The sequence below is a fragment of the Bubalus kerabau genome, chromosome 12 (assembly GCF_029407905.1).
Source record: "Bubalus kerabau isolate K-KA32 ecotype Philippines breed swamp buffalo chromosome 12, PCC_UOA_SB_1v2, whole genome shotgun sequence".
Classification (NCBI taxonomy): Eukaryota; Metazoa; Chordata; class Mammalia; order Artiodactyla; family Bovidae; genus Bubalus; species Bubalus kerabau.
Window position 1 is genome coordinate 48,549,120 of NC_073635.1, and position 20,543 is coordinate 48,569,662.

At 39.4% G+C, this 20,543-nt stretch overlaps 1 pseudogene; it reads left to right on the top strand.

The window, feature by feature from the left end:
* The window catches only part of LOC129624235 (craniofacial development protein 2-like), a 70,944-nt pseudogene extending 54,352 nt beyond the window's left edge, over positions 1–16,592 (top strand).
* The last annotated feature ends 3,951 nt before the right edge of the window (positions 16,593–20,543 follow it).

The following is a 20,543-nucleotide window of genomic DNA, read 5'->3' on the forward strand; positions in this document are numbered from 1 at the left end:
GGACTGGTTGGATCTCCTTGCAGTCCAAGAGTCTTCTCCAACACCACAGTTCAAAAGCATCAATTCTTTGGCGCTCAGCTTTCTTCACAGTCAAACTCTCACATCCATACATGACTACTGGAAAAACCATAGCCTTGACTAGACGGACTTTTGTTGGCAAAGTAATGTCTCTGCTTTTGAATATGCTATCTAGGTTGGTCATAATTTTCCTTCCAAGGAGTAAGCATCTTTTAATTTCATGGCTGCAATCACCATCTGCAGTGATTTTGGAGCCCCCCAAAATAAAGTCTGCCACTGTTTCCACTGTTTCCCCATCTATTTCCCATGAAGTGATGGGACCAGATGCTATGATCTTAGTTTTCTGAATGTTGAGCTTTAAGCCAACTTTTTTCACTCTCTACTTTCACTTTCAACAAGAGGCTTTTTATTTCCTCTTCACTTTCTGCCATAAGGGTGGTTAGTTGGCTATACCCCAATACAAAACAAAAAGATCAAAAAAAAATAGCATTGGTAATTATAATCCATACTTCTTTTGATGGGCTATGCTGGTGGTTCAGTGGTAAACCATTCTCCATTGCAGGAGACACAGGAAATGGGGGTTCGATCCCTCGGTTGGGAAGATTCCCTGGAGAAGGGCACACAACCCCCTCCAGTATTCTTGCCTAGAGAATCTCATGGACAGAGGAGCCTGGTGGGAATACAGTTCATAGGGTCACAAAGAGTCAGACATGACTGAAACGACTAAGCACACACATACTTCTTGTGATACATGAACACATGTATCACAAATATCAGAATACACCTATTTTAGGCAAATGTTCTGTAAGAGATACTAAAGATGTGATACCAACAGATGTGTGCAACAGAGTTGCCCAAAGAAAAACTGAAAGTTTTCAGAGAGGAGACAGTGGCACAGTTAATTCTCCTGGCCTTTCAACCTCTGACTTCTCTGAGCATTCAGAATTTCCTCACATAGTTTGTGAAATGATAGTGGAGAGGGAGCAGGAAATCTGCTTGAGATCATTGCCATGTGAGTGTGGAAGATAAAGGGTATGGGCTTGCATGTGAAGTTCATGATGTCCATAGTCCTGGGAATAATTAAATTTCTTACCTGTGGGCAGGTGTGTATTTTTGGCTATTTGCCTTTGCTTACTAGGAAGACGGAATCACTTAGCTCAGTGAGTTACAACTTTTGGTAGGCAATTCTTCTGATTCAATAGCAACAAATTTGTTTTTCAGGCACAGTTTTTTTCCTTCACTTTTTCCCACCCATCTTCTCTCCTCCATTTCTTCCCTAAATTATCAGTTCCAATGAGGTAAGCTGGAGGGTCAATACGTAGATTGTTAAAGACAGAAACTCAGTTTACAGAGTTGCAAGGGAAACTAAAAAGAGGCATTGGTGTCCAGTCCTCTGGTTGGTTTAAGCTTTAATCTGGCCAAGAGGATAAGAGAAGAAGAGCTTTGTGGAAGAAGATTATAGATCAGTGTCTGTTTCCTTCTCAGCAGGGTCAGGTGCAGAAGAGAGGTATAAATTGTCTTTGAAAAGAAGACGGTGGAAGAGTCCCAGAGAGAGGGCTGCTTTGGTAGCCAGCAGTCAGCTTTTCAGATGGGGTCAGTGTGAACAGCCCTGAGCGGCAGAGGCTTAACCCAAACAATTTCACACGCTTGTAAGTGCCTTTCGTCCAACTCATTGACAGTATAATAACAATAAACAGGGCAAATGAAGAAGCCACTTCAGCAGGGAATGGGTTTTCCAAAGAAGAAAGCCATGTTTTGGAGAAAAGGGATTCTAAAATTCTTTTACTTGGCTGTGTTTTGGCCCCTGAAGAAATCAACAGTTTTTAAATTTTGCTGTGGCTATTTAATCCCACTCTAGTTAAATCATCTTCACCAAATGTTTTTTGAAAACTCTAAAAAATTCCTTATTTGTTTATATAAGGGTACTTAGATAGGAAAGAATTCTATTTATATCCCCTTTAGTGATTATTGGCATAAGACAACAGTCTCGATATCTTTCTTTTGTATTTATTTTCTACCACAACTTCTTCTTTCCACCCAACAACCCATATTAAGTAATCAGATTAGCTACGTGATAAATTGCATTGTGTAAATCTTTTGTAAAGGAGGTGGCTTATACATTCCAAGATAAATACAAAATAGTGAAAGCACCAAAGTCATCTTTAAGAGGCTGAAAACAATTTCTTTTTCTTTAACAGAGAAGAGTTTGGTGGAGACAAGATCTGAAACACAAATGGAAAGTGTAATAACCTCCTGAAAGGTTGAAGTGATAGACTGTTTGGTGGGTAATAAGGCTGGGTGGAACCCAGGCAGGCCTTAGGGCAGAAACTTCTCAAAGAATATACCAGAAATTACATTCTACAGCTGCTAACAAGAACTGTGATATGGTGTCCTCCACAAACTGAGGACTTATATTTATCTAATTTAGTGACAAGTCTAGAGGTAGTCAAATTGGTCTGTTGCATGGCATTACCCTGATGTTGCTAGAGACCAGGCTTCTGTTCTTAGCCTACAGAATGGTTGTTGGAGCTCCAGCAATCACATCCCTGACTCAGGTAGGAAAAAAGAGGAGAAAGGGACTGAGCAAAGGGGATCTGCTCATTGAGACGGTCCCCTTTAAAGAGTTTTCCCCAACATTCTACCTAATAATATGCCTATCTGCTAAAGACCCAAGAAAGGTAGTTTTCTGAACTGGGCACCTCCTCCCTCCCCCAGTAGTTCTGCTAATAAGGGATAGGGGAGACTGGGTAGATTCTAGTAGGCTTTGCCTTTGGAGTGAGAGGGAGCACAACAGATTAATAGCATTGAAGGTAAACCATGTTCATTTTATTATTTTAGCTAGGGTCAAATTTTTCAGAAGCCAAAATGAAAATGCTGGTTTTTGTTAATACAGTCTAGCCCTAGACACTATATGATCAATACTATAACATTTCATGCATCCAGGTATGGCTGAATTATTGGGGTCAACAACTACAGAAAATCTGGAGATCACTGAAGAATTAAGTATTGACACTTGACTGATTACAGAATTCTGGAGGAGTGCATGTCAAATTCCTACCTGGAGAATCCCATGGACAGAGGAGCCTGGTGGACTACAGTCTATGGGGTCATAAAGAGTTGGACTTGACTGCAGTGACTTAGCATGCATATTTCCTGCATGCTAAGAAATTTGTTATTATTATTATTATTATAACTTATTATATTGAATGATGTTTGAGAATAAGGAGATGAATTGGGAACTGGATCATTTGTTTAAGCTATTTTTTGGAGAGCTTGTAAGTAGCTGAATTTACCTCCCTAGATTCCATACGATGGAGACAAAATGGCCCTAGGGTTCTAGAAGAGAGCCCTGTAGACACTAGAAGTTTTCTAATTGATCTCAGTGGTGTAATATACAACTTTGTGCAGTTGGTTGTGGTTTTTATTCTCTGAGGAAATTCAAGTCTCTAATATCTGTCTTGCAACCCTCTGTCCATCAACAACCATCTATTTCTTCTCACAAAACTTCCCGTTGGTCTGCATGTGTCCCTCACCCCCACCCAGCTTATACTGATGGGACCTAAGCAGCAAGTTCATTCCTTAAAAAAAATGTTAAAACAACAAAAATCTTTTCTTAACTCTAACAATTCTCTAATTACATCGAATGACGGTAAATAGAAGCTGTTGGTAATATAATTCTACAATGTTCGAAATGTTTATTTTGTCTTCTAACTAGGGTAACCTTAAGTGAACAAAGAGTAGGTTTCACGATGGCAATTACTCTTCCTGTCTATAGGAATCCAGAATATATCCTAGAAGATTTGGAGTGTGGATCACCATCTAAATCCAGAGAGCCTCTGTGCTTGGATTAGCTCCACTGGGCATGAAACAAGGTACCAAATTGATGTTATTTTCTTTTTCTAGAGAACTTAATACATCATTACACCCCCGTGTGAAGAATAGAAATGAATTTTGCTTTTAAATCTGAACCTACTCAAAAAAAATGTGGAAGGAATAAATTCAAGTGTGTGAAAGCATAAGGAGGCAAAAGGAAATAATTCTATTATATTTATTTTTCAACAAGGGCTTACATCTGTTTCTAATTTACGCAGATTATTGACACATCTGGATGTTTGGCCTTAAGAATTTTAAGTTGCTGTGGTGGCATTTATTTTCTGAATCAACTCTTCAGACCACCCTGGAACTTGTGCAACTAGTTTGGAGAGAAGTTTGTGATATTTTCAATAAAGTTACCTTTTGGCATTTTAGAAACAGTGTAAATGGGATTCTGTCATCTTGTATTTATAAATTGTGGTTTTGAATTTTTGATACCTGTAGGAAAAATAAGACCAAAGCCAAAGGCCTAATGGCTTGACAATGACAAATTATAATAGCTAGATAAAGCTATCAAGGGGACATTGGAGATGGGTGTAAGGTTAGCCATTCATATTAACCACTGGGGACCCTAGATTTCAGCAGAAACCAAAGAGTACAGAAGTGAGTGACTGATGGAAATCCTGTTTTCACTTGGCCTGATGGGAGTATGCATTTTAACAAGGAAAATGGAATTGTTAAGAAGTATAATAACATTGATTAATACTTTACCTCTTGGACCTATTCCTTTTGTAATCAGGAGCGAACTTTTCTCCCTATGTGGTCTGATTGGAGTAATTTATTCCAAGGGTATGAATAATGGAGATCATGGAGTAAAACCTTTAAAGATTTTAGAAAACAAAAACATGGTGAAACATTTATTTTATGGCACATATTTTTAAATGGAGTAGCATGATTTTATTAAAAGGAACAGAAGACCATACATCAAAATGCTATGCAAATTGCCAAAAGCAAAGCAAAACCTTCTTATAGTTCTTTAGTTTAAAGGTACAACAAAAATAATTAAACTCATAACATGATCAGTTTTAGAAGAAGGCTCTTTGGAGTCTTTAGTAGTTCTGGTTTTTTGTTTCATTATGGCAGCCAACCTTAAAACTCTCGCCTGTTAGACATAAAGTCTTACTAGATGGGGTGATGCTGCACAGCAGATTGACATTGAAAAAAAATGATATTCTTTAGAGGCAATTATTGTGTTTCATTTTGAAAGGAAATGATCATATTTATAGAACATCTAGTATATCTGAGAAACAAACTTATCTGTTGTGCTGACGTTCCTGTGTCTTTACATATTATTTTATTAGATGTTCACAAAATAAAAACTCTAAATATATATTCATGCCTGAGATAGATAATAAAATGTTCCCAAGTATCAGCCCAGAGCTTCTCTGGTGGCTCAGCCACGAAGAATCCACTTGAATGCAGGAGACTTGGGTTCTATCCCTGGTTTAGGAAGATCCCCTGGAGAAGGAATGGCAATCCACTCTAGTATTCTTGCCCAGGAAATCCCATGGACAGAGGAGCCTGGTGGGCTACAGTCCATGGAGTTGCAAAGAGTTGGACACTACTTAGTGACTAAGCAACAACAGTGGAGGTCTACTTTTTACAGCTTGTCAGTAGAGATGGCAGAGAAGGAATTAGAATCAGCAGGTCAAATCCAAAGACCTCAGCTTGCATAAACAAACTCTGTAATTAACAATGTTCCTGTTTCTGTTTCAATAGAGTCTTCTTGGAGAAGAAAATGGCAACCCACTCCAGTATTCTTGCCTGGAAAATCCCATGGATGGAAGAACCTGATAGGCTACAGTCCATGGGGTCGCAAAGAGTCCGGACACAACTGAGCGACTTCACTTTCTTTCTTTCTTTCTGTTTTAAGAAGCTAATAGATGGGGAGTGGGGAGGGAGGAGGGAGGAGGGTTCAGGATGGGGAACACATGTATACCTGTGGCGGATTCATTTTGATATTTGGCAAAACTAATACAGTTATGTAAAGTTTAAAAATAAAATAAAATTAAAAAAAAAAAAAAAAGAAGCTAATAGATGTCCATTGGGATCAACTAATGGGCTCTGGGACTGGTTTCACTGCAGTTCAATAGAGTGGCAGTTTAGTAATGTATAGTGATCACTTGAATGATTTAAAAAACGGTATGATTTTTGGTATCACTTACAGTCCTGTCATTTCAAGACTCAGATCTCATGAATGTGTAAGTCACAAAGCTAACTGGGAATTGTTTATTTATTTGTTTTGGCTAGACTGCACTGCCTGTGGGATCTTAGTTCCCTGACCAGAGATTGAACCCCTGTCCCCTGTAATGGAAGTGTGGGGTTCTAACCACTGGACTGCTAAGGAATTCTGACTTGGGATATTTCTAGTTAATCCTTAGTGCCTAACTCTTGATTAAACACCAATGGGCCTGTAGTAGATGGTTTGACGATGGAAGTTAAGGTGACAACCGTGTGTACAGACAAAGCAAGCATTTCACCCAAGGGAAGCTTCACCTTTCTTCTATCCAGAGTTTGAGTCACAGCTGGGCTTCTGGAGATTATGTAGGCTGGCCTGAGTTTTAATCCACCCTCTCTATTTCTTCTGTCCACAGACAACCTGCCCACAGCAGGGGTCAGGGGAAAGATTTGGGGGAAATTTCCAGCCTCTTTAAGGACAGACCTTTGGAAATGCTCATGGACACTGACAACTAAATAGGGACTGAATAGGACAGTCTTCTTAAGGGACTCTATAAAGGGATCTGGTCGTATGTAGAGTGTTTCTTTCCCAGGTGGATCCTTTGCCTGGCCTGTAGGGCGCAGAAAAGAACCTTTCTTTCTTGAACATCTAAGGGAATCCATTTCTCTTTCAGTAAACCTTTCTATGGCCTGTTTCAGGCTGCTATTGAAGCTATAAATCAAAGAATATGAAGGAGCAAGGTTGGACTGTGTGTGTGTGTTTTAGTCACTTAGTGTCTGACTCTTGTGACCCCAAGGACTATAGCCTGCCAGGCTCCTCTGCCCATGGAATTCTCCAGGCAAGAATACTGGAGTGAGTAGGCATTTCCTCTAGGGAATCTTCCCGACTCAGGTATACAACCCAGGTCTTCTGCATTGCAGGTGGATTCTTTACTGTCTGAACCACCAGGGAAGCCCTAAGACTAGAGAGAACCAGATGTAAAAAAATGCTGGTTCATAGAGAAGAGGAAGAAAGCAGGAGGAAAGAATTGGGAAGCAAAGGGGCAGAACTGGGTTGGATCCTTGTTCTTTAAGATTCAGTTTCTCTGGTGTATTGCACACCCAGACCTCCCTTGTCCTCGCTTCTGACGGAAACTAGGGAGCTGAAGAAATATGTCTTGGGGCAAATTCCATTGCAAGTTTTGGAGGAGGCAGTCCCAGAACGCTAGGGGTGAAAGGTAAATTTGTTTGTTTGTTTTAAATCAGAAACAATCTCCCCCACCCCCTTTTTTTGTTTGTTTTTCCAAAAGGATCATATGCTTCACATCAATTTGGTTCAAAAAGAACTCACGTCTTCAAACGAAGGCTACCATTTGTTTTGCCCTATGTAGCAGTTTTAGGTTGAAAAAGTTTCAGCACAAAAGATCACCTTTAAAACTCCCTGGGACATTCTCACATAAACCAGAATACTTCATAAATGAGAAAAGTTCTTTCTTCAGTTGTTCAGTCTTCTCAATCTCACCTATGTCTTCAGGGTTGAGTTGCTTAATATTGCTGTTAACGTGGTTCTGGATCTTCAAAAACAGAGGCAGATATCCATTTTGATTATGCTGAAGGCAAGGCTTTTTTTCCCAAAGCATCTCTCCACCCAATACAATAAAGATCATATTTCCTTATAATATAGATGAGGAATAGAGGCCCAGAAAGGTAAACAGGATGAATGGAAATCTCTGAGTATAACCCAGAGCAAACAAATATTTTTTCATACTTATGTATATTATTTTATTGCTGTCTCCCCTCACTAGAACGTAAGCTACAGGAGGGCAGCTTTTTCTTAATTTATTGAGTTCTGCATCGGGTCTTAGTTGTGGCGTGCAGGCTCCTCTCCAGTCGTGGTGTGAGGGCTCAGTTATTGTGTGAGGGTTTAGTTACCCCACAGCATGTGGAATCCTAGTTCTCTGACCAGGAATTAAACCCACATCCCCTGCATTAGAAGGTGGATTTTTAGCTATCAGACCACCAGGGAAGTCCCTTGTTTTTGTTTTTTTTTTTCTATTGAGATATAATTGGCAAACAAGTATCTTTAGTTTTTTTATCTTAAGTAGGAGAAAATAATTATTAAAATATTTTGAAGGTTTAAGAAGATGTCTCTCAGTATTTACTAGGTATGTACAGTATATTACACCCTGAACCTGATGCAGTGGTGAAGAGAAAAGGAGGACACCTTCCATTGAACTGACCATGAGCTGACATGGAACTGAGAGTTGATCTGAACACCTTCCATTGACACTTACAAAATTGGTATTCAATGATGTTATCAGCAAGAGTGAACACAGATGGACACAATATGAAGGTGACAGATGGTTGGCCATTCAGAGAAAGGAGAAGAGTTTTTCTGTCCAGTCTTCTAGGGCTAAGAGTTTGGATGGAATGCCTACAGGAATCATGTCAAGTCTTTGTCCGTGATGAGAGTTGAGCTGTCACATACCCAGTGGAAATCCTCTGGATTTGTTGGTTTGTGGATGAAGGAGAATTTCCTCCCTTCAGCCATTCCAGAGGGTTCAGTAGGATTTGGAATCTTGAGGTATGTGCTAGTCATGACTTGAATCACCAGGAAGAACTCTGCTTATTCTTTCTTCCTTCTTCCTTTTTTGTCTTCTCTTCATCACATTGTGGCTCAAGGCTTTCTCAAAGACCTGCTCTGATGTCAGAATCTATTGTACTTGATCTTTCTCAATGTTTTCTTTTCTGTTTTTACTGGTTGGATCACATTCAGCTCTGATCTCTCACCAACCAGAAATTCCTATTCTTTTGACTCATTCATTTCCTTTACCAGGAAATATCAGGATGAACCATTACATTATTAGGCCTAATCCTTATATGATTTTCTGTTTTCTTTTCATCTGACCTTTAAGGTGCTCTCAGCTATGTTTTGGATTTACAGGGCATGTTAAAAATCTGTTTCCAATGCAAGATGATATTTTATCTATATATTAGTAAAATCTTTTCAGTCATATCATAACTCAGTATTTTTGAGGACACAGCATTTTATAGTTATCCAGAAATCTGTAATTCTTTTCTTTTTTTTTCCTTTTTTACCCTTGAAGAATGACTTTATTTTGGGGATTTACTTTAAGCAAGCAGATATTATCAAGACTAGCAAAATGTTGATAACTAGGTCATGACTATGTGGGGGTTGATATCTTTGACTTTTATGTGTATGTTTTAAAATGTCTGTGATAGAAACCTGGGATAATGAAATGGTGGGAAAAAGTAATAGGTCTTAAAAAAAAAGTCTTCAGTAAACAGTTGAATGTCCCATACAACTTGACATTAAAAAGATACTTTCCCTCTCCTATGGTATTTTTTTTTACTTAATTTATTTTCTATTGAAGGATAATTGTTTTACAGAATTTTACTGCTTTCTGTCAAACCTCAACATGAATCAGCCATAGGTATACATATATCTCCTGCTTTTTGAACCTCCCTCCCATCTCCCTCCCCATCCCACCCCTCTAGGGTGATACATAGCCCCTGTTTGAGTTTCCTGAGCCATACAGCAAACTCCCGTTGGCTATCTAGTTTACATATGGTAATGTAAGTTTCCATGTTACTCTTTCCATGCATGTCACCCACTCCTCCCTTCTCCCCATGTCCATAATTCTATTCCCTATGTGTGTTTCTCCACTGTTACCCTGTAAATAAATTCTTCAGTACCGTTTTTCTAGATTCTGTATATATGTGTTAGAATACGGTATTTATCTTTCTCTTTCTGACTCACTTCACTCTGTGTAATAAGTTCTAGGTTCATTCACCTCATTAGAACTGACTCAAATGTGTTCTTTTTTATTGCTGAATAATATTCCATTGTGTAAATGTACCACGAATTCTTTATCCATTCATCTGTTGATGGACATCTAGGTTGCTTCCATGTTCTAGCTATTGTAAATAGTGCTGCAATGAACAGTGGGATACTTGTGTCTCTTTCAATTTTGGTTTTCTCAAGGTATATGCCTAGGAGTGGGATTGCTGGGTCACATGGTGGTTTTATTTCTAGTTTTTTAACAAATCTCAATACTGTCTTCCATAGTGGCTGTATCAATTTACATTCCCACCAACGGCACAAGACTGTTCCCTTTTCTCTACACCCTCTCCAGCATTTATTGTTTGTAGACTTTTTGATGAGGGCCATTCTGACCAGTGTGAGGTGATACCTCATTGTAGTTTTGATTTGCATTTCTCTAATAATGAGCAATGTTGAGCATCTTTACATGTGTTTGTTAGCTATCTGCATATCCTCTTTGGAGAAATGTCTGTTTAGATCTTTTTCCAACACTTTGATTGGGTTGTTTGTTTTTCTGGCATTGAGTTGTATGAGCTGCTTGTATATTTTGAAAATTAATCCTTTGTCAGCTGTTCCATTTGCTGTTATTTTCTCCTATTCTGAGGTGTGTCTTTTCACCTTACTTACAGTTTCTTTTGCTGTGTAAAAGCTTTTAAGTTTAATCAGGTCCCACTTGTTTACTTTTGTTTTTATTTCCATTACTCTAGGAGGTGGGTCATAGAGGATCTTGCTTTGATTTATGTCATTGAGTGTTCTGTCTATGTTTTCCTCTAAGAGTTTTATAGTTTCCGGTCTTATATTTAGGTCTTTAATCCATTTTAAGTTTATCTTTATGTATGGTGTTAGGAGGTGTTCTAATTTCATTCTTTTACATGTAGCTGTCCAGTTTTCCCAGCACCATCTATTGAAGACGCTTTCTTTGCCCCATTGTATATTCTTGCCTCCTTTGTCAAAAATAAGGTACCCTTAGGTGCATGGGTTTATTTCTGGGCTTTCTATCTTGTTCCATTGGTCTATATTTCTGTTTTTGTGCCAGTACCATACTGTCTTGATGACTGTAGCTTTGTAGTACAATCTGAAATCAGGAAGGTTGATTCTTCCAGCTCCATCCTTCTTTATCAAAACTGCTTTGGCATTCAGGGTCTTTTGTGTTTCCATATGAATTGTGAAATTTTTTATTCTAGTTCTGTGAAAAATGCCATTGGTAATTTGATAGGGATCACATTAAAATCTGTAGATTGCATCTAGTAGTATAGTTATTTTCACAATATTGATTCTTTCTACCCAGGAACATGGAATATCTCTTCATCTGTTTATGTCATCTTTGATTTCTTTCATTAGTGTCTTATAATTTTCTGTGTACAGTTCTTTTGTCTCCTTAGGTAAGTTTATTCCTAGATATTTAATTGTTTTTGTTGCAATGGTGAGTGGGATTGATTCCTTAATTTCTCTTTCTGATTTTTCATTGTTAGTATATAGAAATGCAAGTGATTTCTGTGTATTGATTTTGTATGCTGCTGCTGCTGCTAAGTCACTTCAGTCGTGTCTGACTCTGTGTGACCCCGTAGATGGCAGCTCAGCAGGCTCCCCTGTCCCTGGGATTCTCCAGGCAAGAACACTGGAGTGGGTTGCCATTTGTATCCTGCAACGTTGCTAAATTCACTGATTAGCTCTAGTAATTTTCTGATACTATCTTTAGGGTTTTCTATGTACAGTATGATGTCATCTGCAAGCAGTGAGAGCTTTATTTCTACTTTTCCAATCTGGATTCCTTTTATTTCTTTTTCTTCTCTGATTTCTGCAGCTAGGACTTCCAGAACTATGTTGAATAACAGTGGTGCAAGTGGACACCCTTATCTTATTCCTGATCTTAGGGGGAATGCTTTCAGTTTTTCACCATTGAAAATAATGTTTGCTGTAGGCTTATCATATATGGCCTTTAGTATGTTGAGGTAGGTTCCTTCTGTGCCCAGTTTTTGAAGACATTTCATCATAAATGGGTGCTGAATTTTGTGAAAAGCTTTTTCTGCATCTATTGGGATTATCATATGGTTTTTATCTTTCAATTTGTTAATATGGTATATCACATTGTTTGATTTGCATATATTGAGGAATCCTTAAATCCTTAGAATAAACCCAACTTGATCATGGTGTATGAGCTTTTTGATGTGTTGCTGAATTCTGTTTGCTAAAATTTTGTTGAGGATTTTTGCATCTATGTTCATCTATGATACTTGCCTGTAGTTTTCTTTTTTTGTGTTGTCTTTATCTGGTTTTGGTATCAGGGTGATGGTGGCATCGTAGAATGGATTTGGAAGTGTTTCTTCCTCTGCAATTTTTTGAAAGAGTTTAGAAGGATAGGCATTAGCTTTTCTCTAAATGTTTGATGGAATTTTTCTGTGAAGCCATCTGGTCCTGGGCTTTTGTTTTTTGGGAGATTTTTGATCACAGCTTCAATTTCAGGGCTTGCATTGGGTTGTTCATAATTTGTGTTTCTTCCTAGTTCAGTCTTGGGAGACTGAACTTTTCTAAGAATCTGTCCATTTCTTCTAGGTTATCTATTTTATTGCCATATAGTTGTTCACAATAGTCTCTTATAATCCTTTGTGTTTCTGCATTGCCTGTTGAAACCTTCTTTTTCATTTCTAATTTTGTTGATTTGATTCTTCTCTCTTTTTTTCTTGATGAGTCTGGCTAAAGGTTTGTCAATTTTGTTTATCTTCTCAAAGAACTGGCTATTAGTTTTATTAATCTTTATTACTGTTTCATTTCTTTTTCTTTTATTTCTGCTCAGCTCTTTATGATTTCTTTTCTTCTACTAATTTGTTTTTTTTTTTTTTTTAATTCTTTATCCAGTTGTTTTAGGTGTAAAGTTAGGTTGTCTACTCAATGTTTTTCTTGTTTCTTGAATTAGGATTGTATTGCTATAAACTCGCCTTTTAGAACTGCTTTTGCTTCATCCCATAGATTTTGAGTTGTGTGTTTTATCATTTGTTTCTAAAAATTTTTTGATTTTCCTTTTGATTTCTTCAATCACCTGTTGGTTATTTAGAAACATGTTGTTTAATATCCATGTGTTTGTGTTTCTTATACTTTTTTTTCTTATAATTGATATCTAGTCTCATAGCATTGTTGTCAGAGAAGATGCTTGATACAGTTTCAATTTTCTTAAATTTACTGAGGTTTGATTTGTGACCCAAGATGTGGTCTATCCTGGAGAATGTTCCATGTGCACTTGAGAAGAAGGTGTATTCTTCTGCATTTGGATGGAATGTCCTGAAGATATCAATGAGATCCATACACCTAATGTATCGTTTAAGACTTGTACTTCCTTATTACTTTTCTGTTTAGATGATCTGTCCATTGGTGTGAGTGGGGTGTTAAAGTCTCCTACTATTATTGTGTTATGTCAATTTCTCCTTTTATGTCTGTTAGTGTTTGTCTTATGTATTGAGGTGCTCCTATGTTGGGTGCATAGATATTTACAATTGTCATGTCTTCCTCTTGGATTGATCCCTTGATCATTATGTACTGTCCTTCCTTATCTCTTGTAATCTTCTTTATTTTAAGATTTATTTCATCTGATATGAGGATTGCTACTCCAGCTTTATATTGCTTCCATTTGCATGGAATATATTTTTTCATCCTCTCACCTTCAGTCTATATGTGTCTTTATGTCTGAAGGGATTTCTTGTAAAGAGCATATATATGGGTCTTGTTCTTGTATCCATTCAGTCAGTCTGTGTCTTTTGGTGGGATCATTTAATCTATTTACATTTAAAGTAATTATTGATATATATATTCCTATTGCCATTTTCTTAATTGTTTGGGGTTGATTTTGTAGATTTTCTTTCTTCTGTTCTAACTCTTGACTATATAGGTCCCTTTAACAATGATGCTTTTGAACTGTGGTGTTGGAGAAGACTCTTGAGAGTCTCTTGGACTGCAAGGAGATCCAACCAGTCCATTCTAAAGGAGATCAGCCCTGGGTGTTCTTTGGAAGGAATGATGCTAAAGCCAAAATCCAGTACTTTGACCACTTCATGTGAAGAGTTGACTCATTGGAAAAGACTCTGATGCTGGGAGGTACTGGGGGCAGGAAGAAAAGGGGATGACAGAGGATGAGATGGCTGGATGGCATCACTGACTTGATGGACGTGAGTTTGAATGAACTCTGGGAGATGGTGATGGACAGGGAGGCCTGGCGTGCTGCATTTCATGGGTCGCAAAGAGTTGGACATGACTGAGTGACTGAACTGAACTGAACATTTGTTGTAAAGCTGGTTTGGTGGTACTGAATTCTCTTAACTTTTTCTTGTCTTAAAAGCTTTTTATTTCTCCATCAATTTTGAATGGGATCCTTGTTGGGTACAGCAATTTTGGTTGTAGGTTTTTCCATTTGTGTACTTTAAATATATCCTGCCATTCCCTTCTGGCCTGCAGAGTTTCTGCTGAAATATCAGCTGTATAGGGTGAAATTTGTGCTGAGTTTTTGTTTGTTTGCTTGTTTTTTCTCTGATGGGCAAGGCTGTTCAGTTCAGCCACTCGATTGTGTCTGACTCTTTGCGACACCATGAGTTGCAGCACACCAAGCCTCCCTGTCCATCACCAACTCCCAGAGTTTACCCAAACTTATGTCCATTGAGTTGGTGATACCATCCAGCCATCTCATCCTCTGTTGTCCCCTTCTCCTCCTGCCCCCAATCCCTCCCAGCATCAGAGTCTTTCCCAATGAGTCAACTCTTCGCATGAGGTGGCCAAAGTACTGGAGTTTCAGCTTCAGCATCAGTCCTTCCAATGAACACCCAGGAACGATCTCCTTTAGAATGGACTGGTTGGATCTCCTTGCAGTTCAAGGAACTCTCAAGAGTCTTCTCCAACACCACAGTTCAAAAGCATCAATTCTTCGGTGCTCAGCTTTCTTCACAGTCCAAATCTCACATCCATACATGACCACAGGAAAAACCATAGCCTTGACTGCATGGACCTTTGTTGGCAAAGAAATGTCTCTGCTTTTTAATATGCTGTCTAGGTTGGTCATAACTTTCCTTCCAAGGAGTAAGTGTCTTTTAATTTCATGGCTGCAATCACCATCTGCAGTGATTTTGGAGCCCCCCAAAATAAAGTCTGACACTGTTTCCACTGTTTCCCATCTATTTCCCATGAAGTGATGGGACCAGATGCCATGATCTTCGTTTTCTGAATGTTGAGCTTTAAGCCAACTTTTTCACTCTCCACTTTCACTTTCATCAAGAGGCTTTTGAGTTCCTCTTCACTTTCTGCCATAAGGGTGGTGTTAACTGCATATCTGAGGTTATTGATATTTCTCCCAGCAATCTTGATTCCAGCTTGTGCTTCTTCCAGCCCAGCGTCTCTCATGATGCACTCTGCATATAAGTTAAATAAGCAGGGTGACAATATACAACCTTGATGTACTCCTTTTCCTATTTGGAACCAGTCTGTTGTTCTATGTCCAGTTCTAACCGTTGCTTCCTGACCTGCATATGGGTTTCTCAAGAGGCAGATCAGGTGGTCTGGTATTCCCATCTCTTTCAGAATTTTCCACAATTTATTGTGATCCACACAGTCAAAGGCTTTGCATAGTCAATAAAGAAGAAATAGGTGTTTTTTTCTGGAACTGTCTTGCTCTTTTGATGATCTAGTGGATGTTGGCAATTTGATGTCTGGTTCCTCTACCTTTTCTAAAACCAGCTTGAACATCAGGAAGTTCACAGTCACGTATTGCTGAAGCCTGGCTTGGAGAATTTTGAGCATCACTTTACTAGCGTGTGAGATGAGTACAATTGTGTGGTAGTTTGAGCGTTCTTTGGCATTGCCTTTCTTTGGGATTGGAATGAAAACTGCCCTTTTCCAGTCCTGTGGCCACTGCTGAGTTTTCCAAACTGGTGATAGAAGCAAGGTCTGATGCTGTAAAGAGCAATATTTCATAGGAACCTGGAATGTTAGGTCCATGAATCAAAGCAAATTGGAAGTGGTCAAAGAGGAGATGGCAAGAGTGAACATTAACATTCTAGGAATCAGCGAACTAAAATGGACTGGAATGGGTGAAATTAACTCAGATGATCATTATATCTACTACTGTGGGCAGGAATCCCTTAGAAGAAATGGAGTAGCCATTATGGTCAACAAAAGAGTCCAAAATGCAGTTCTTGGATGCAATCTCAAAAATGACAGAATGATCTCTGTTCGTTTCCAAGGCAAACCATTCAATATCACGGTAATCCAAGCCTATGCCCCAACCCGTAATGCTAAAGAAGCTGAAGTTGAGTGGTTCTATGAAGACCTATAAGACCTTTTAGAACTAACACCCAAAAAAGATGTCCTTTTCATTATAGGGGACTGGAATGCAAAAGTAGGAAGTCAAGAAACACCTGGAGTAACAGGCAAATTTGGCCTTGGAGTACGGAGTGAAGCAGGGCAAAGGCTAATAGAGTTTTGCCAAGAGAACACACTGGTTATAGCAAACACCCTCTTCCAACAACAAAAGACAAGACTCTACACATGGATATCACCGGATGGTCAACACCGAAATCAGATTGATTATATTCTTTGCAGCCAAAGATGGAGACGCTATATACAGTCAGCAAAAACAAGACTGGGAGCTGACTGTGGCTCAGATCACAAACTCCTTATTGCCAAATTCAGATTTAAATTGAAGAAAGTAGGGAAAGCCACTAGACCATTCAGGTATGACCTAAATCAAATCCCTTATGAGTATACAGTGCAAGTGAAAAATAGATTTAAGGGACTAGATCTGATAGATAGAGTGCCTGATGAACTGTGGATGGAGGTTCATGACATCGTACAGGAGACAGGGATCAAGACCATCCTCATAGAAAAGAAATGCAAAAAAGCAAAATGGCTGTCTGAAGAGGCCTTACAAATAGCTGTGAAAAGAAGAGAAGTGAAAAGCAAAGGAGAAAAGGAAAGATATAAGCATCTGAATGCAGAGTTCCAAAGAATAGCAAGGAGAGATAAGAAAGCCTTCCTCAGCGATCAATGCAAAAAATAGAGGAAAACAACAGAATGGGAAAGACTAGAGATCTCTTCAAGAAAATTAGAGATACCGAGGGAACATTTCATGCAGAGATGGGCACGATAAAGGACAAAAATGGTATGGACCTAACAGAAGCAGAAGATATTAAGAAGAGGTGGAAAGAATACACAGAAGAACTGTACAAAAAAGATCTTCATGACCCAGATAATCACGATGGTGTGATCACTCACCAAGAGCCAGACATCCTGGAATGTGAAGTCAAGTGGGCCTTAGAAAGCATCACTACGAACAAAGCTAGTGGAGGTGATGGAATTCCAGTTGAGCTATTGCAAATCTTGAAAGATGTGCTGTGAAAGTGCTGCACTCAATATGCCAGCAAATTTGGAAAACTCAGCAGTGGCACAGGACTGGCAAGGCTGAGTGAGGTGGTAATCCTGTCTACTGGTAATTTGGTTTGTATTTTTGTTTTGTTTGTTGTTTAGAAGAGGCATCCTGCACAGGGTGCTACTTGTGGTTGGGTGATGCCGGTTCTTGTATTCAAGTGGTTTCCTTTGTGTGAGTTCTCACTACTTGATACTCCCTTGGCTTACTTCTCTGGTTGTCTAGGGTCTTGGAGTCAGTGCTCCAACTCCAAAGGCTCAGGGCTTTATCTCTGGTCAGGAACAAAGATTCCACAAGTGGTTTGTTATGGCATTAAGTAAGATTAAAACAAATATACAAAAATGAGAAAGCAAAGATGAACCCCAGAAAAATGGCAGTTATAAAATCAGACAAATAATAACTAAATGGAATATACATTTTAATGGAGTATAAAATTAAGTGGAATATACACATTTACATATACACCCATGAGCAAAGTGAAAACAGTCCAAGAAAAATAAAGGTGTGTAGACTGACCCAGCAAACAAAGAAAGTCAAAAATTATATTTACCAGTTAAGAACAAAACTAACTTAAGCACAAACTGGAAAACAAAACTGAAGGAAGGTGCCAAGTGGTGAATTAAGCAATGAAAAGAAAACTAACAAATATGTTGAAAGGAAAGGAAAGAAAGAAAAGAATGAAAGAATAGATATGCAAAGTTAAATAGAGGTAGATGAAGATCTATATACATTAAAGATTATCTGCAAGGGGAAAGAAAAGTAGGAAAGGCAAAGAAAGGAATAAATGTAGAAAAAAATAGGTTTAAAAAATTAAAATTATAAAAAAGAGAAAAAATGGAAGAAGAAAGAAAAAAGGAGAAAAAAGGAACACTCCACAGAACTGCAAAAGCCCAGAATGGTACTTAACAATAGAAAATGTGACTGAATATGCACATATACATATACACCCATAAGCAAAATCAAAACAGTTCAACAAAAATAAAATACAATAGAGTGACCCGGCGAACAAAGGAAACCAAAAATTATATCTACCAGAACAAAACTAATTAAAGCACAAAGTGGAAAAAAAGACTAAAGCAAAGTGACAACTGGGGAATGGCAATGAAAATAAAACTAACAAATATGTTGAGAGGAAAGGAGAGAAAGAAAAGAAAGAAAGAATATACAAATATACAGATATACAAAGTTAAATAGAGGTAAATAAAGAAGATTTATATTCATTAAAGATTAACTGCAAGGGGAAAGGAACAGCAGGAAAAGCAAACAAAGGAATAAATGTAGAAAAAATAATAATAGGTTTAAAAATTAAAAGTTAAAATTTAAAAAGAGATAAAAAAAGAGGAAAACTCCATAGAACTGCAAAAGCACAACATAGAGGCAGAGGTTTATGACAACAATATAAAATGTAACTGAGAAAAAGAAAAAAAAAAGCTCAAAAACGTAATTGGATTTCTTAGTGCCAATAAAATCAACAACAGGGGGGGATAAAAAGAAGAAAAAATCCAAAAGAATCTATCAGATCAGATCAGATCAGTCGCTCAGTCATGTCCGACTCTTTGCGACCCCATGAATCACAGCACGCCAGGCCTCCCTGTCTATCACCAACTCCCGGAGTTCACTCAGACTCATGTCCATTGAGAATCTATAGAACAAGTCAAAAAATAAGAATAATAATTGTTTTTCTTGTATCACTGCTGTCAGATTCCTTTCCCTCGCTGGGAGTCACAGTCCACCTTACCTCCCTAGGATGCCCTCCAGCTCTGTGCTGATCTCTGGACCTGCTGTGGGGGCAGCTCAGATTCTAACCTGATCCTACTCTTGTGTGTTCTTGTCTCCAATCAGAGCTAGTGCTTTTTCTTTTGTGGGCACTCTCAGTGATCTTTTATATATTCCATAGACACCGAGTCTGCTTAGTTGATAGTGTGGATTTAATCTGCAGCTTGTACAGCTGGTGCAAAGGTTTTGGGTCTTCTTCCTTAGCCACACTGCCCCTGGGTTTCAATTGTGGTTTTATTTCCACCTCTGCATGTGGGTCGTCCACTGGGGTTTAGCTCCTCAGGTTGCCCTGGAAGGCTTGGGTTTGCCCCTGTGAGGGCCAGGTGTGGAGGTGGTGCAGCGGCTTGGGTCGCAGGGGTTCTGGCAGCACCAGGTACTCAGGGGGGTTGGCGGCTAGGGCAGCAGGAAAAATAGTGCTCTAGAAGGATATGGCAACCAGTATTGGCCAATAGGCTCCAGTATTCTTGCCTGGAGAACCCACTCTCTGACAGAGAAGCCTGGCAGGCCACTGTCTACAGGGTCGCAAAGAGTTGGACACGAATGAACCAACCCTGCGTGCATACATGCAAGACTTTTTCTGCTTGGGGCAGCTCTGCCCCAGTGAGAGTTGAGTGTGAAGGTGGCACAGCTGCTTGGTTTGCGGGGACCCTGGTGGCACCAAGTGTGCAGGGACATGGACTGCCTCTGCCGCAGGAGTTATGGCCCTATCAGAGTCTTTTTTTGAACTTCTTGTAGCTGACCATCAGAAGGCCTCTTTGGCCAGTCTTCCTCCATAGCTCTGCTCATTCAGGTACTTAGATGACTTCCATGCCTGGGGTCCTTCTCTGTTGTTCAGCACATCAGACACAAAGAGGGGCCCCCCTGGCTGGGGTCCTACTCTGTAGATCAGCACAGTAGGCTCTTAAAGGGGCACCCTGGGTGGGGTCCTACTCTGTAATTCATTGCATCAGCCATTTGATGGGCCAGCCTCTCTGTTGTTCAGCTGCTGATGCTGACGTGTGGGGAGACAGAGGCTATGGTGATGGCTCCAGCCCCTACGCGTGACTCAGCAGGATCGCCTTGCTTCCATGGCTGCCAGGCTTTCCTCCACAGGCATTTCCCACCACGATCTCCTTCCTCACATCCCCTCAATCCGTCTCTCTGCAGTCAGCAGTGGCCCTCACCCTGGGATTGCTCCACAATCCCTAAACTCCAGCTCCTAGCCGCTGTGCCTTCCAGGAGGCCAGTGTTCCTATCTGGGCTATGTATGGCTGCGGCAAGGACTGTCTGATTATCATTCCATTTAGGCTGCCACAGATCAGCTTTTTCACTCTCAGCCTTAAATGTTTCTCCTCTGACTCAGACAATTGGCCCACTGTGGGGATCGGACCCCTGCTTCAGTTCCCCACCCACTGATGCAGGTCTAGTCCTACTAACACTCCTGTTTTTCCCCCTAGTTCCTTCCTCCTACCGAGTTTTGCCTGGTTCTATAGTGGG